Source organism: Hyaena hyaena, unplaced genomic scaffold (assembly GCF_003009895.1).
Source record: "Hyaena hyaena isolate Hyena2069 unplaced genomic scaffold, ASM300989v1 scaffold_866, whole genome shotgun sequence".
Taxonomy (NCBI): domain Eukaryota; kingdom Metazoa; phylum Chordata; class Mammalia; order Carnivora; family Hyaenidae; genus Hyaena; species Hyaena hyaena.
In genome coordinates this window covers 793,343-811,732 of record NW_024081499.1, presented here as the reverse complement: position 1 = coordinate 811,732, position 18,390 = coordinate 793,343, and the positions used below count along the sequence as shown (strand labels likewise).

The window sequence follows — 18,390 nt, the reverse complement described above, 5'->3', positions numbered from 1 at the left end:
GAAGAAAACATTGAGTTGGAAGATTCAAGATTTTATTTCTGACTCATTAAAAGTTACAGAAAGTACACTGGAAGAATGCTGGGGGCTGAAGACTGTGGATACATGGGGTCAGCTTCTTTGGATCATAGACACCTGGCACTATGTGTAGTGATTTGATAATCCTGGTTTTAGAGATGGTTAGTTGAGATGTTTGGGGAAGGGGGTTTTGTGCACCTTGTTAGAAGCTTGCATAACTCTAGCACTCCTTTTTCCACTCACTCCAATAGTGACATGGTACCTAGAGAACTGGAGCTCTTACTCAAAGTCACCCACATACCTGGAACTCCTTACTAGCTCCAAGTGCATATCAGAGCTTCCATTCTAAGGGTATGGACGCCAAATAAGAAGCGATCCTACCTAGAGCACTGGACTTCTGTGGTCCTTTCTTGATTCTAGTGGAGGCAAAGTAATTCTATTGAATAGGACATGTATCAACCACACTTAAGGAGGTTTGCACACAATAAACATTCTGTAGTGCACACTATCCCATGCTGAAGTATTGTCCTCTTTTTTGACTTTTATTTTCAATGTACAAGCATATTAGCACTTCTGGAAAATATAGTTCCCTACTTATGTTGTATCTTAACAGATAAGGTTTGTATGTAATAGAGAAAGAAATGGATATTTTTCTTACCCCCATTGATCTTGCAAAGATTCCAATTGAAGCAGTAAATCCTTCTTGTACAATAGCTCTTGTGAGCTCCTTTCAAGAACACTTTTCCTTGCATGTAGAACATGAATTTGAAAAGTCTGAGAAAAAGCTGTTTGTCAGAGTAGCAGGTCAGCTGATGTCTTTTTAAAAAAGTATTTACTGTCTTTCATATGCTTTACACATTTTATCAGACCCTAATGATAAAAGTAAAGAAAGAAAATTGTCTTTATAGGCAATATTTGATTTAAGTATTTTGTGCCAAGAATTGGACTAAATCCTGATGACACACAACAACAAATGTAGATCTTACCTTTTAGTTCTTGCATTCATAATCTATAGACAGATTCACCTGGAAACAAATTGCAATAAAACATAGTCACTTTTTTATGCAGAGATAAAAAGGCCATGGTGGAAAAAATGGTCTGATTAAAAATATACCTCCTTTACTTAATTTATTTACTAGTATTTGCTTAAGATAAGCACTTTTAAAACCCATTACCACTAATAATGACAATACTGAATTATAAGCTTTTTTATTAGCACTCAAAACATGTGAGGGACTCTACGTATAAAGTATTTTACTTACATGATCCTCAGAAGAATCCTACAGGGTAATTCCTCTTAATTCCATTTTACTGATTGAATAATAAAGGTTCAGAGAAATTGTGTTGTTTTGCTAAAACTGACAAGTTACACAAAGCTCTAGCAAAGGCTTATCAAATGGCAGGGCTAATATGATTCCAGCCATGCCATGGTGTATCTACCAATATTTGTAGAACATGAGCTAATGCAGTTCTTTTTCTTCTTGGTGTGGATCCTTGCTACTTCCCTTGGATGTTTTAAGAAGTGAAAAATACATTAGTCATTTGTAATTATAGATCTGCTTTCTGGAAAATAAGTTAATGATTTAACTTATGCAAATAAGCTCATAAGTTATTTAATACAGCACTTTTTCAATATTAGAGAAGTCAGTGTGCATTTAAAGCATAACATTCTATTAGGATGTAAGTGAGAGAAACTTTGCACTGAAAATACATTCTTGTCCAAATATGTCAATAAAAACATTTTGTGTTCCTACTGAAACTGCTAGGCCAGTGGCATCTGCATCCTAAATTAAACATCTTCATGCAAAAAAAAAATTATCAAATATGCTGACATGTTAGCACAAAAATAGCACTCACTTGTGTACATTTATTGCCAAAAAGACCAGACAGCATATTATTTTTACAGTATTTCATGTAGTGTGTATTTTACCACAACGTAAATTGCCAACTTGTGAAGGCAAACTTTATCCTTGCTATCAAAGTTGCAGAATACACAGCAAAGCTTTAATATATATAATACAGTTTGGGCTCTTCAAAAACTAATTTTTGAGGTGTCTAAGTGCTTGTATTTAGGTTTAATGAGCTCTAAACCTTAATGTTTTACATGTGTCTAATTATTCATAAATGCAAAAATAAACTGTACATAATTTCTTGTTATTGGCAAAGAGATTTATTACAATGGAAATGAGGTGAGCCATATTGTAAAATGCTGGGTCTTTTTATATAAATGCAAATAAAAACCATAATACAGTAAAAACTCTTTTTAGAGTTGCCATGCTACAGAACATTGGATTATAGTGCTAGCCAAATCCTGTTTGAATGTATATAATAAGGTCTAATATACTTTCCTCATAACACATAAACCCATTAATATGTATGTAACTCTTTCCTTATGAAATAAATATTCCCTGTAATTCATCACTAATATAGTACAAGCAATACAGCCTTCTGATCTTTGAAAGTAAAGGTATTACTGAGTCATTTATCACACTGACTTTATCCACCAGTTTACAACTCTCTTAAAGGAGAACTGGAATATTAATTTTTTATATGAACCACATGGGCTTTTTCTGAATGAGGGACTGACTCATCAACTCTAGTTGAAAAATCCACAAACAGAAATAGTAAATCAGTTTTCACATATTGCCCTTGTTTAGTAATAGTTGATGTACCACTGGGAAAGTCTTAGGTACTGAAGATCAAGGGTATTCACAAGCTCTAGTCATCTTAAGCCTTTTTATCCAGTGTTTTCAAAAGATAATCACAAAAACCAGAAATAAGGGGGGAATGCACAGACTTCACTTAACAATACTAATTGGGCAATTGTTCAATTCTTAAATTCTGGGCCCACATGTTAAAAGATAAATAAGAAAGGTTTATTATACCTGTAATGTCCATCAAAACACATATACACATATGTATAACAATAAGTCTCTATAAAATATGACATTAAAATTGTGGGAAAAACTTAATCATAAGCTTTTTCAAAAATGGACTTTTCTTATTTTCCAACTTCCTATTCTATTTTAACAAAAATCATACTTGAAAAACTAATACTATCAGTGAATATGTTAATATTTATTCGTGGGTTACCATCCCAGATAAAATGACTCAATTTTTACTTCAGTCGATGCTTCTCTTTTATTGGGTATAGATGCTCAATACAAAATACTTTGAACTTACTTGAGATTAAATATACACCCCCCCCACCACCAAGATTCCATATCCATTGTTTCTGTATAGAATTGTAATAGTATTTGAGGATCCTAAATATTTCTATTCATACATTTCTGAGACTATAAATTGCCAGAGAATCAGAATTTCTAACAAGCCTTATGTGATGTTCATACTGACAGTCTTTGTACCACACTTTGAGTAGTTAAGGGTATTATTCCTGGTGACATGGAAAAGAATGGGTTTGAAAAGGCCACCAGAATATCTTCTTCTTTGGAAGGATGTGGTAGGAGTAAATGAGCTAAGAGGTTCTTCTGAATTATTGAAATGATATTGAAAGTAAATCTACGTATAGAATTTATAGAACTTGACAGCTAAATGTGTACAGAGGATGTGAAGAGTCTTGGGAATAAACACTCTATTCCAGCCAATACAATTCCATGTTTATTTTATACTATTTTTATAGTATTATATGGATACTATTCTACTACTATTAAACTAGTATACTACTAAATTTGAATTCAGAACAAAACTAATTCCTATATTAAGGAGGGATATCTCATCTGAAAGGTAAAGCTCTTCCTTATTGTTCAAATTAACTGGAGAAAGAATTTCTTCTATTCAACCTAGAGCCAAAGAACAAAGAGATGAACATGCAGTGTAAAATATTAATTTATCCACCTTGGTCTTTTGATAAAGTTCAGCTAAAACTTAGAAATTTAAAGGACTTGAATGAGGCAGGCAAAATTATATGGAAAATTTTAGGAATAAGGAGAGATTATGCAGAACAGTGAGGAATAGTAAGTGGCTATCCCGTGATCTGTAAGTACTTGAAACAACGTAATTATGGCACTGGTCAGATGGTTATTATATATAGGCCAGGCTATATCTATCTATCTATCTATCTATCTATACACTCTAAAAACAGACAATATCAATACAAAAATAGAGAAATAAAGATGATAACACAACATAAGGGATAGGTAACAGTGAGGTTTTATTGTATGTTTGGTGGCATGCCAGTTAATATATATGTGTATGCGTGTGTGTGTGTATGTGTCTAGAAATAATACTCATACCAAATTTCAGAGATGATTCATACAGTCTACCATCCTACTTTTGAGAAGGCTCAGAGAAGTTAAATCATTTCTTCAAACTCTTGATAATTGAAACAGAGATGTAATTTAAAAGATACCACCCTCATTCTACACAGATAGAACTCCTCAAAACCTTACATCAAAAGCATCATTCTTTGAAGAGCCTTTCCTGAATTTTAAAAGCCCTCTATCATTTTTGGAACAACTGTCATCCAGCATTGGGGGAGTAAATTTCTGTAGTTTTGGGATATGAGTTTATGGAGTCCACCGCAGTCTCTATCAGGCCCTGGCTCCAAAGGGGCAAGCTGCCCAAAAATTTATTCCATTTACATCATCATGGGATGCAGAAAAATTGTGATGCCACATTGGTGCTCATTTGTGGTGACTTGCATTCATATCTGACATAGGATAAAGAGCCTTCACCTATACTGATTAGACAGTAAAGTAACATATAAGTAACTCTTTCTTCCTATGATTTAAGTTTTCATCAGTATATCACTGTATCTACACAGATCTTGAATTCTGTGATTTGTTTATAGATTAAGCTATGATTGATATAAAATAAAGCACATACTTAAGTGGACCCCTTGACATATTTTGGTATATAAATACACCTGGGGATCCACCACACCCATAATTTGTCCTTTGCCCATTTGTAATTCATCTCTCTCTTCTTCCTCCACTGTCTCAAGGCTACTATTTTTATGTATTTTTAAAATCTCATTGTTTTTCTAAATGTTGTTTCTGCCAGTCAAAAAAAAGTTTTTGTTCCCCAGGGCCCTGCACATCTTGGAAGTGGTCCTGGATTTGAATGCTATTTGTTCTGGCTTCAAAGCATTTTTAATTTATTATACTATACTCTCATAAACTTTATACTATGTCTATTTCATTTATATTTACTTACTCTTTTTAATTTTTATATTTCATGTTTTTATTCAAATTTTAATTGGTTAACATATATGGTAAAATTGGTTTCAGGTATAGAATTTAGTGATTCATCACCTACATATAACACCCAGTGCTCATCACAAGTGCCCTCCTTAATACCCATCACCCATTTAGCCCATTCCCCACCCACTTCCCTTCATCAACAGTCACTTTGTTCCCTAGATAACAGTTCTTATGGTTTGTTCTCTCTCCCTTTTTTTCACTTCCCCTGTGTCCATCTCTTTTGTTTCTTAAATTCCACATATGAGTGAAATCATATGGTATTTTGTCTTTCTCTGACTGACTTAATTCGCTTAGCAGAATACACTCTACCTCCATATCATTGCAAATGGCAAGATGTCATTCTTTGTGATGGCTGAGTAACATTACATTGTGTATGTTTGTGTCTTTATTCATCAGTCAGTGGACATTTGGGTTCTTTCCATAGTTCAGCTATGTTGATAATGTTCCTATAAACATCAGGGTGCATATGCCCCTTCAAATCAGTATTTTTGTGACCTTTGTGTAACCTAGTAGTGCGATCGCTAGGTTATAGGGTAGTTCTATTTTTAACTTTTTGAGAAACCCTCTGTTTACTACCAGGCTAAGATTTTTAAAGCATTTTATTAAGAACGTCTTCTAATAAGTGAAACAAAGAACAGACTATGTTAGCATGTTTTGGCAAGAGCATTAAATGTTTAATTCCAAGATACTATGATGAAGAAGCATAATTATGGTAATGGTAATAAAAGTAAGATAAAACTCCAGACCAAGTATAAAGTACTTGATGAGGCAAAATTTAATATATGAAAATTTCCTTTGCAGTGTTCAACCTCAGAGAGTCTGAATCTACTTAATTTAAGGAGGAGATAAGATTCGATAAATAGTTACCCAAACTCCAAATTCAAAGTTATATTAGTACACATTAGGGGGTACTCTCAAAAATCCATCTTCTTCTCTTTGGAACCATTTATTATGACCACAAAGCTACCATAATAGGGTCATTTGAATGTTCCCCAAGAGGTCTTTGTTCTTTGAGACCTGTTGATAATATTTGTAAAATGTTTCAACAGAGCACCACAAATGTTTCACAGAGCATTCTATTTCCACCTTTCACTTGGCAATTTGATTATTTTAATACTTTGCCCATCTGTTAGTAGTGAGAAAGAGTTCATGGTTTCAAGCAATTGAAAACAACCCTGATTTATCAGAAACATACCCAAAAAATGAATTGAGAAAACATAAGATATTTCACAGAATTAATGGAAGATTAGACATTGTGTCTCAGCACGTGTCCAGGGACCAAGGAAAGCTAAATCACAAGTAAGGTCATAAGTAAGGTCATGTCATAGACATATTCTGAGATGTCATCGCTGGCTCTACAGCCACAGCTGTCAATGGCTACTGCCACTGCTGGACCATGCCTGTACAGCCATTAGCCCCGCTGAGAACATTTACCTGTACATTACTTATTCCAGAAGGAACGTCTGATTATTCAAAACTAGGACCTGTCTCCCTCACCTTTGATGGCCAGAGTGTGAGGAGACAGAATATTTCTGGCTGTCTTTTGGATTATAGTAAAAGAGGTTTGGGGTAATTGAAAGCAATAGTAAACAAATTAATCAATGCCCTCTATTGATTAATTTTTCTAGCTTTTTTCTCAATTTCCTTTCACGCTTCACAGGGATCTGTATTATATTTGTAGCATATCCATTGAGCCTTGTCACTTCCTCGCTTAAGAGCTTTCAGTAGATTCTCACACTCCAACTAATGCCTTTCAATCAAGCTTTAGGAATTTTACACTAACCACAAATGGTTTTTGTCAGTATTTCCAGCCCCACCAATCTCTGTAACCTGTGAACAAATCACACTAAAACATATATTAGATATTTCTTTATGAATATGATGTGCTCATTTTATGTACACTTGTTCACTTGAAAAAATCTTGTTAAACCATGTCTCGGTGAAGGTAATTGTTCTATATATTAACACTTTTCTGAAACCTTTCTGTGCTACTTTCTTCCAACTCAGAATAACCTACTCTATCAGTTGTCTTGAAGCATTCTACTATACCTTTCATGCAACTATATACATATCTCAGGTTTTTCCTAGATCATGAACTACTTAAGAAAATGCACCGTGTCATATTTATTCCATAATTAGTGAAATATTTATTAATTACTTGTATGTATTTCCTTGATATTAGAGATGCAGTAAAGATATTTATATCTCCCACTTAAAACAAAAACTGACATATAACAAGGCTCAGTATATGTTGAATGAAGACATGAATGACAAGCACTCAAGGAAATTGCTTTGAGGCTATTATTTTCAGAAGTTATGGGGAATGCGGATTTATATATCAGTTGGTCCTGAGTTTTACTAATGATGAATTTCTTTTTGTTTTTAATGTTTGTTTGTTTGTTTGGAGAGAGAGAGAAAGATCGCAAATGGCAAAGGGACAGAGAAAGGGAGAGAAAGAGAATCCCAAACAGGTTCCATGCTGTCAGAACAGGGCTCAAACTTAAGAATCATGAGATCATGACCTGAGCTGAAATCGAGAGTCGGAGGCTTAACTAACTGAGCCACTTAGGTGTCCTCCTGTCCCCCAGTGACAAATTTCTATTTGAGACTTGAAACTGACATAGGTTGCAACATTTTATCCACTTTAGGGTTAACTTGTTCATTTTGCCATTTTCACCATAATAGAATAAACACATTTATATAAAATGATGCTTTTTTCCAGTGATGGGAATTAACTGGTGTTCGTGGCCAGTAGTTATTATTTTTTTTACCGATTTGCTATTTTCCCAGAATGACTGTAGCTTCTGCTTTTGATTTCAAACTGGATATACTAGATTGAGGCTTTTTTTTATTCATTCCATGCTGTTAAAGAAAAGTACTGTAACATTTTTACAATTTCACTGTGAATAATTATTTTTAGTAAAACCATTTATTCAGATCACAGTAGAAGTCATTTAGTCTTCCCATCAAATCCCCACACTTTTCTTTAAGTGTTCCTATGAAACTATCATTAAATATTTCTGCCACAGTTTAGGTAACAATAGCGATTGTAAATGCTCTGTGATGTCTTGCTGTCAAGATTGGAAATCCAGTCAAGCTCAAAGAAGTGAATGGTTTCAATGATATAATGATATTTAATAAGTGCGAAAGGATTTACATTTTTCTACTTGTAACAAACAAGGATTTATTTCATGGGAAAAGACTGGAGAGGTAAAGCTATGTGGAAGTAAATGTGAAATTTGGTGAGAGAAAATAGGTTTCTTTGGAAAGCTGCACTCCGGGATGAATAGAGGTAAGTTCTAACTGTAAGTCTCTATTTTCTTATAACCTAAGAAGCACTAATCTAAGGAAACTGACTTGCCTTCTGTCTTTTCTGGGGCTTTGTAGTGCTCTTTTATTTGTTTTGCTTAGTTAATTCTATGCCTTATGTTGTATCATTAAAACATTATCTACAGATCCATGAAATGTTCTCCCATCTAACCCTTCCTCCCTTTTCATAGCATCCATTGTACTTCATTGTAATTACTTGTTTGTTATGTGCTTCCTCATAGCTCAGATTAGACCACAATGAGTAATGAATGAAAAGTCAACTGGCATGATAATTAGATATTGTTGTTTAATATCTGTATGGCCATCCTCTCATCTATATATTTACGTGTTTAAGCACATTACCATCCATAAAGTTGAGTACGTTCTTTGGTATTCCTATAGTGTCTTAGGCTGTTTTGGCTGCTATGACAAAAATACTAGGTTGGTGATTTACAAACAGCAGAAACTTATTGCTCACAGTTCTGAAGGCTGGAAGTCTAAAATCTGGGTGCCTGCTAGCATATTTGGTCCTCTCCTGGCTCTCAGACATCCCATTGCATCTTCATATGGTGAAGGTACTAGGGAGCTCTGTAGGATCACTTTTAGAAGACCACTAATCCCATTTGTAAGGGCTACACTCTCATGACATAATTACTTGTCCCTAGACCTTAATACATCTCCAAATCTCTACTTCTTAATATCTCTCCAAACCTCAGCCCACCAATACCATCACCTTTGAGGGTTAGAATTTCCACATGTGAATTTAGGGAGAACACAGATATTCAAAACATAGCATTTAGGGATCAAAAGTAGAAGTTGCTTGCAAGGTATTTTCTTTCCTCCCATATACCTTTCAAAAACTCCACCCATGATAGAAATTATGCTGAGGCACACATAGAGTACAAAGAAGTAGTATTTCTAAAGTCAGTAATTTGGAAGATAAGCAATATATATAAAGAATATCAACCAAGGTTAGCGAGCTGGGAGTTGTAAAAGACCTTACTCATTACTTCTTAAAATCTTGAACCAAAGAAATAGCAAGACTTTATAGAAGATAGTTCTATAGCAAGCATAATTCAGGTAGACTTTAGTCACTGAAGTTCTCAGGCCTAATCAGGTTTTCTATATATTATGTGAGACAAAGAACAATATTACCATCAGACTCCAAGGAGTCACTCTTGGTTTGTTCAGTAAGACCAGTGGTATCCATCCTACAGATTTGCAAGTGTATTCCAATTAACAGCCAACATCAAGACTGACTCAACTTCCAGAATTCTCTCTCATAAAAGCCTGGTAGAAATTCAAAGTTATATTCAGTTTGAGCTGAAAAAATGTAGGCATGGATATTTATTGTTCATGTTCAAATTTTTCAAACAGGGCTCATAGTTTAAACTTTGAAATTGGGTTAAATCTCCAGTTCTGTCCTGCACACTTCCTTTTGGTTGGCAAAGAACTTAAGGATGCAATTGTCCAGTCATGTCAACTTAATGGATTATATAACAGGTCAACAGAAACACAATAGGACCCCCTTTAGGAGGCAGCATAAACATTGTAATTCATTGCTAACCATGAGGGACCAACATGAAACAGTATCATTTGCCCAAGTTACAAAGCGACTTTTGCTCTTTGGTCAGTGTGTGATAACTCTGGAGACTCAAATCTCTTGGAAGGACTAGGTTTTTGTATTAGAAAACAGAAGGCTGGTTTCATGGTTTGTCCCAGGGTGCCACTTTTTACCAATAAAAGGGGGAGGGGATGTTAAGTATTATGAATGCAGGCTCACAAAGGGCCAGGAGAAGAAACAGTATCTTTGTGCCAAGATACAAAATCCAAGTGCAAAATTGATCTCCTTCTGTTATCAATTCTCAGGCACCCTGAGCTAGCCCTTTGAGATGTGCCATCTGTTTTAGAGGCTTTGTACATTTAAATTGGGAAGTTGAATCTTCAAAGCTATCAGCAGCAAACATTGTGGTAGCTATCCATGGCATGTTCTTAGAGGTTTCTATTAGAAACAGAAACTGGACTACTTAGTACTGAATTTCCTATGTTTCAAATTATCTCTATTTTGGTTAAATCGTGATACTGAAAATCTTCTTACACAACATAGTGACTTCCTTTTATTAAGTGTCTCATTCTGCTCTGTTGAACTTTATTCTCCGCCACAGAATATGGAATTTAAGGAAAACTTTTTTTTTTGTTTTAAAGATCAAGCCTACAGAACTGTTATCCTCTGATGATTTAACTGAATTATTAATTTTAAGGAAAGGAGCCAAACCCTATATCTCAACATAAGCTGACTTTTGATGATACTCTTGGAACAGGAAGTACTCAATTTTTTCCATTGGAAAGTATTCTCCTAATGTGTTGCTAATCCACAGGATGATCTATATTATAAAATTATCAGTCATTAACCTATAAAATACACAAGTGAATTGAGGTATAAAATGATTTCTATAAGAACTCAAATAGGGGAGTTCAACCAATGTACATATAAACTTTCAAAGTATAAACTGTTAGACATTCTAGTATAATATGTATAACAGTGATGTGCTGGAACTAGCTTCCACTACCACTTGAGAACCAATTGTTAAATTTTCAAATCCTTATTGAACTATTTGACATCACATTTGAAATTAGTGACATTTGAACCATTTGCAACATAGAAACCAGCAAATGCTATAAATCATGTCACCTCAGTACTTAGCATGTTGCCAAATATTAATGAACACACCCCTAGGTTTTTCTAAGGAGATACTGACCCTGAACACATCCAAAATGTCCCTAGGTAGTTATTTCCCTGTTTAAATACATATTTACTAATGATAGTCATATTTTCATTACTTTTTGGATTATTCCTTTACTGCCTCAATCTTTTCTGATATATCTAAAATGTGCTAAGTATTATATTACCCATATCATATTGTCTTACATTATTCTCACAACCGTTGAAAGACAGAGAAAATTGAGGTACTTTAAAACCAGGATCATACGGCTAATAATGGCAGAGAGAATCTTATTTCAGTTTCCAAATTTCTGTCTGTAATGAAGAATTTTTCTCTATGTATCAAAATCACAAACTGCTTTTCTTTACAATAAAAATCTAGAAAACTTTCTATTAATCCTATCAAATGTTTTACAGCCCCCAGCCAAGCCTGATTAATAAACACATGTTATATTAGTCTTCATCCTGCTTACTGGATATAACTAATATTCCTTAGCTTGAGGGGACACATATACATGTGTCCGCCTATAAGCATTATTGGTTTTGCCCTGTTCCTTAGTAAAGTAAGATATTCACCTATAGTTTAAACGTGAAAATCTAATTTACAGACAAAGCTTGTGTAATGTGAGGCTATTACATTTTATTCAAATGTTCTTTTCAGTTATTTACCTATCCTGTGTGTCTATAATGATACAATACAAATTATGAAAGGTAACCTTTGAGACCTTAGCTTGAAAATAAATTATAGACTGTATTATTTAACTACAGTTTAAAGGGCTCTTTTGTTTGTTTCAGTTTTCAGTAAATATGTGTTAAAAATAAAATGGGATTGAGAAATTTTGTTGAATTCAGAAACAGAAAATTTTTGTTTTCTCTGTATCATACCTAGTCTTAAAACACTGATATGAAAATAGCCTTAATATGCCATAGTCTTATGTGATTACCCCAAATATACAATTATTTGACCTCCTTTTAAACTTCCAAGGTAATTTTCTAATATTGCAGAATATCTACAAGCTCCTTTTTATTCTTTCTTGCCAATCTTACTGGTTTCCCTCTATATGCTGTCTATGCCATGCTGACTAAACCTGCCTGATTAGTTTTCAATGTTACCTATTGGTATTTTTCACAATGCTTGATTTTGTCTATATTTTATAACCCAATAGTGGTTGCAACCCTTCCCATCACCCCTGCACACAGACACACAGACATACACAATCATTAGAATGCTGGTATTTGAATTGACAAGTGGCATTCAGGTAAGTTTGTTTAAAAAGTATTTAAACAAATACTTTTAATTTTTTTTTAAAAAAATTATTTCTGAGAGAAAGAGAGAGAGACAGCATGAGCAGGGGAGGGTCAGAGAGAGAGAGACACACAGAATCTGAAACAGGCTCCAGGCTCTGAGCTAGCTGTCAGCACAGAGCCTGACGTGGGGCCCGAACCCACAAACCGTGAGATCATGATCTGAGCTGAAGTTGGATGCTTAACTGACTGAGCCAACCAGGCGCCCCTAAACAAGCACTTTGTTAGTTTATATAAGGTTAAAGATATCAAATTTATAGTAGCAAAAATAACCATGATGGTAAGATTTTCTTAGGAAATGATCTACAGCCTTGAGCAAAGAGCAGGTTTTATGGTACAAAAAGTATATTCAGAATTATGAAAATAGTCTTCTTTGATTAATAGCCATGTTGTATAAGCATAGCATTATAGAAAAATAAACACTGCAAAGCTTAAAGAAATTGCAGAATCAGGAAACCCTTTATTTTTTTAAGTTTATTTATTTTGAGAGAGACAGACAGACAGACAGCAGGGAGAGAGAGAATCCTGAGCAAGCTCCTCCCTGTCAGTGCAAAGCCCAGTGTGGGGCTTGAACCCATAAACCATGAGCTCATGACCTAAGCCAGGTATAAGATGCTCAATAGACTGAGCCACTCAGGCTCTCCACGATACCTTTAAAGTTCATAACAGAGAGCAAAATTGAGGGAACAAACAGTTGGAGATATTAGGCAGAAAGTTGGTTATCAGATTTCAAGATTTTGCAAGTATGAACATACCATAACAAGATGTATGAGATGATCATGGCTGTGAATTGAAGTATGAAGAGTAAGTGTGAAGAAATCATGAACCTTGGCTACTAGTAAGATCATCTATATGACCATTCAGCTTTTCCAATGTGCTAGAAACATGTGAGTTAGAGAAAGATTATGGGTAATACATGAATGGCTTAGCTGAATTTCCTCAGTAGCTTAAGACACCACATTTAGGGTGAAGGTATTGATCTGGAAAGAGGGCTTAGGACACAAAAAATAATAGGGTATGTTTCTACCCTTGGTTGTGATAGAACAGACAAATTATTCAACTGAAAACAATAATAAAAGAAGGGCAAAATACATTTTTTTTAAAAAAATGTGAATGAAGGCATCCAAGAGCTATCAAGGCAACTGGGATTTGAGGGGCAAAAGTACCAGAGAAACGGAAGCTCAGAGAAGTTAAGCAAACACTATTGTCCTCCTTGAGGAATTTGCTAACTTGTAAAAGACAGCCAAGAGACTGTAAATGGTGGCTAAAGACTGAGAAGTTAAGTAGAACTTTTAACAGTAATAAAAAAATTAGAGGCAGGGGCAGTAAGAAGCAACTCTGGAAAACAACCAAGCCCTCATTAGGATCCCTTAAAGAGCTATTCTCTCAAAGCAAGTATAAACCAAAATAGATAGATCTCAGGTTCAAATTTGGTCAAACTCCTCCTGAATCAGGGTGCATTTATCCTCATTCTAATAATTTGTCAGAAGCAAAAGTAAACCTCTTTTGGAAGATAACATCATCTTGGGCTTTAAAATTGTTTAACATAAAATGATTAGCATTCAGTAAAAACTTATTAAGTATACCAAAAAGTAATAAGAATATAAACTTTCAAGTGAATCCATTGACTTATACAGCTGTATGAACTCCACCTAATTATTGGCAGCTAAATGTTCGTACTGCAACATTTAGAAAACACAGAAAACTTTTGAATACTATATTTTGAAAGCACTAAAGAGCTACAGAAGCAATAAAACCTAGGTAAAACTAAAATTTCTGTGAGAAAAAGTCCTTCCAGTGAAGCAGTGAGGGAGGTGCTGAAAAGAGACAGCCGTCATCTTTCCAAAGAGGGTGATGGACAGAAGATCATGCCGACCCCAACCAGTGAGAGTCTACTGAAGAAAAGAGAAACCAGCAGAGCAGAGAACTAGCTGATCCATGATTTACGATACTGGCATGATTGATTAGAAAACTAGAAGAGCCCCAGATGTCACACCTGTGAGATTTCTGGTATAATGTAGGTGGTAGCAAAAACAAGGACAAAAGCTAAAAGATAGAATACATTTTTCTGCTGTGGTGAGGTGCTTGGAAACAAAGTCCTGCTTGACAGAGTGCACTACAAATAAAAAGCACAGCTGGCCTCAGGGCACTAATTGCAATGCATGCTTGTATGGATCAAGAAGATAAAAGAGCTAAGCTCTAACCCTCTGAAGAACAGTATTCCTGAGCTGAGGAGTTGGGGACAAGCCAAGCTCTCAATCAAAAACTCAGAAGAGACAGAAGCACACTAGAAATAGACGGAGATGAAGTGAAACTGCAGTTAAATCCCAACTCAACTCAATCCACAAATAGATTGATAGTATAGAAAATGTGAGAGGAAATGGGGAACCTTCTCTGGTGGAAAAGAATGTCTGTGGTTTTCATAACCTTTGATTTGCACTGCTAAGCACAAAATGTAAAATCACCAGGTAGGCAAAGAAGGGAAGAGGAGTGACAGGAAGTAGAATCCAACTCCTGTATATTTCAGCTATTGAAACTGTAATGCTTTTAGGAGAAAACATGAGAATATGCTCATAGTTTGGAGCTAGGTAAAGGTGTATAGTTAGGAGAAAACTTCCTGATAAATTAGACTTAACTATATATCAAACCTGTTCATTATAAAAATAACACTAAGAAAATATTCAAGGCACAAATTGGAAGAGAGTATTCACAAAACGTATGTTAGACAAAACTGTGATGTGCATGACCTGTAAAGCTTCTTTATAGCCCAATAATAAAACAACCCAATAAAATGGAGGGTAATGAACAGTCATTTTAAAAAGAAAACATATTGGGCACCTGGGTGGCTCAGTCTGTTAAGCATCCAACTTGAGCTCAGGTCATGATCTCATAGTTGGTTCACTGACAGCACAGAGCCTGCTTGGAATTCTCTGTCTCCCTTTTCCTCTGTCCCCCCACCCCCCCCTCATGTGCATGCTCTCTCAAAGTAAACTTTAAAACTTTCTTTAAAAAAAGAGAGTATATATTAATGGCCAATAAATAGCTCATTAAAAAGCACACAACATTTAAAACAAAGTGCTCAGCATCATTAATCTTTGAAGAAATGTAAATTAAAATGAGATACCAGCAAACACCCACCACAATGTCTAAATTAAAAAGTGTGACATCGCCAAAGTTAAGTCATACTTTTAAGCAATATTGTTGATGAGGCTGTGAAATTACGCAACTACGTTGGAAAAAAGACTGGCACCTTCTTATATGATGGAGCTGAAAGCAAAAGTCTCTTGATTATATCTTATAAAATTAAATACTACTTACCCTAAACCCTGGTACTGTTATGACTAGGTTCACCAAAAATAAATTAAAACCTATGTTCGTAAAAATAATAGCACAAAAGTATTTATTACAGCTTCATTGATATCAACCTCAAACTAGAAACACCAGGGTCCTTCAATAGCAGAAGAAACAAACTAACAACTTTATAGAAAGAAATGCAAATTTTGCAACTAACATGTCAAACAACAGGGTTGGGTCTTAGACACCCTAAGCTGAATGAAAGCATTACACAAAAGGGTACATACTGCATGACTTTATTTAATCAAAAGTCTAGAAGAGGAAATGTTAAACTGGGTTTCTCGTTTTTAGTTCTGCATGTAAGAAACTTAAAAGTTGCCACGCATCCTGTTAACCAGTAAGAAGCTGAACAGACTGAAAACTCGACAACTCTGTCTGGATTCATAAGAGACAGCACAGGGAAATCCTCTGCCCTACACAGAGTCCTACCTTTCCCAGCTAGAGACTCGTGAGCAGGAAAAGTGAACTGTAATTGGCAAATTGCTAGCGTGGAAAAGCGTGAATGTTAAAAATTCCAAAGGTACCCAGTCTGTCACGAGAGACCCTTCCCCAGCAGTATACAATTCACCTTCAGGAACCCGACCAGATTCCCACAATAAATCGGAGAAAAAAATGCCTTCGTGCTTCCAGCAGAAGAGGAGAAAGAACCATTTAAAAATATCAGAGCACTCTGTTCTTATCAAAGCCCATCCTCAGATGAAACTAACCAGCTGACCACAGCTTAACTTGCTGGGGAATGATCAGAACCTAGCTAACCTGGGGGAAGGGAAAGACCCAATTCCAGCCCACTCTAGCCATGTCCTACCTAAGGTGGGAAAAGGGGGAAAACTGAGAAACATGAGTGTAGTTCACAAACAAGAGGCGTAAATTCACCAAAAGACTGAGACCGAATCATAGCAGTGTACAAGGCTTCTCACACCTCACCGCCACCTTACTAAAGGGCAATTGACAAAAGTACCTTATATCCGGTACATCAGTCCTGGCTATCCGGAAAAAAAATTACAAGACACACCAAAAGGTGAAAAACACAATTTGAAGAGACAAAGCAAGCATCAGAACCAGACATAGCAGGGATTTTGGAATTATCAGAATTTAAATGATTATGATTAATAGTTTAAAATAATTAAACAAAAATAAAACTGAAAATAATTATGATTAATATGCAAAGGGCTCTAATAAAGTAGATAGCATTTGAGAACAGATGGGCAACCTAAGTAGAGAGATTAAAATGTTAAAGAATCAAAAAGAAACGTTAGAGATCAAAAACACTGTAACAAGAATAAATATCTTTTAAGGGCTTATTTGATAGACTGGATAAGGTTGAGAAAAAAACCAAACTTAAGGATATCTCAATAGAAACTTCCAACATTGAAAAATTCCAAAATTTTAAGTAAAACAAAGACTGAATGAAACAAAAGACAAATAATCAAGAAGGGTGGGATGCATACAAAAGGTGTGACATACCACTAATGGAAATAATAGGAATAAGAGAAGAGAGAAATGAACAGAAGAAATAATAGAAACAATAATGATGAAGAAAGACCCATTGTAGCCAACACAAAATTGAAAAGGCAAAACAAAACTAGAGCAACATCAAGTAAAATCAAGACTTGCTCTAAAACTACAGTAATTAAAACATTGTGGTAGCACTGGAAGAAGAGATAAATAGTTAAATGGAACAGATTAGCTTGTTCAGAAATAGACACACATAAAAGTGGGCAAATGATCTTTGACAAAGGAGTAAATGCAATGCAGTGGAGCAAGGATGGTCTTTTTTTTTTTTTTTTTTAAGTTTATTTATTTATTTTGGGAGAGAAGGAGAGTGAGAGTGAGGAGAGTAGCAAAGAGAAGAAGAGAGAAAGAATCCCAGCAGGCTCTGCCCTGTCAGCATGGAACCTGATGCGGGGCTCAAACTCACAAACCATGAGATCATGACTTGAGCTAAAACTAAGACTCAGACACTTAACCAACCGAGCCCCAACAAAGAATGTCTTTTTAACAAACGTTGCTGGAATAGCCAAACAACCACATACAAAAACAAAACAAAACAAAACAAAAACCATATAGACACAGGCTTTATACCTACCCCTCACAAAACTCAAAATGTATCACAGATCTAAATGTAAAATACAGAAGTGTAAAACTCCTGGAAGATAACATTGGAAAATATCTAGTGGACACTGAATAAGGTGATGACTTTTTGGATATAATTCCAAAAGTATGATCCATGAAAGAGATAATTGGCAAGCTGAACTTAATTAAATTTAATAACTGATCTAAGAAAGACAATGTCAAAAGAATGAAAAGACAAGCCACTAAATGAGGGGAAGATATTTGCAAAAGACACAATTGATAAAGGACTATTATCCAAAATAATAACTCTTAAAGCTCAACAATAAGGAAAAAACTAAATTAGAAAATGGGAAAACAGGGGCGCCTGGGTGGCTCAGTCAGTTAAGCGTC

At 35.1% G+C, this 18,390-nt stretch overlaps 1 long non-coding RNA gene across 1 annotated transcript in view; it reads right to left on the bottom strand.

Moving 5' to 3' along the window:
- Positions 1-679: 679 nt before the first annotated feature.
- The window catches only part of LOC120222339, a 53,717-nt gene continuing 36,006 nt past the window's right edge, over positions 680-18,390 (bottom strand). Inside the window, exons 3-4 of the long non-coding RNA XR_005526023.1 lie at positions 1,002-1,040; positions 680-885 (exon numbers count right to left, since the gene is read on the bottom strand). This is a non-coding gene — a long non-coding RNA (uncharacterized LOC120222339). The remainder of the gene's footprint in view (positions 886-1,001; positions 1,041-18,390) is intronic.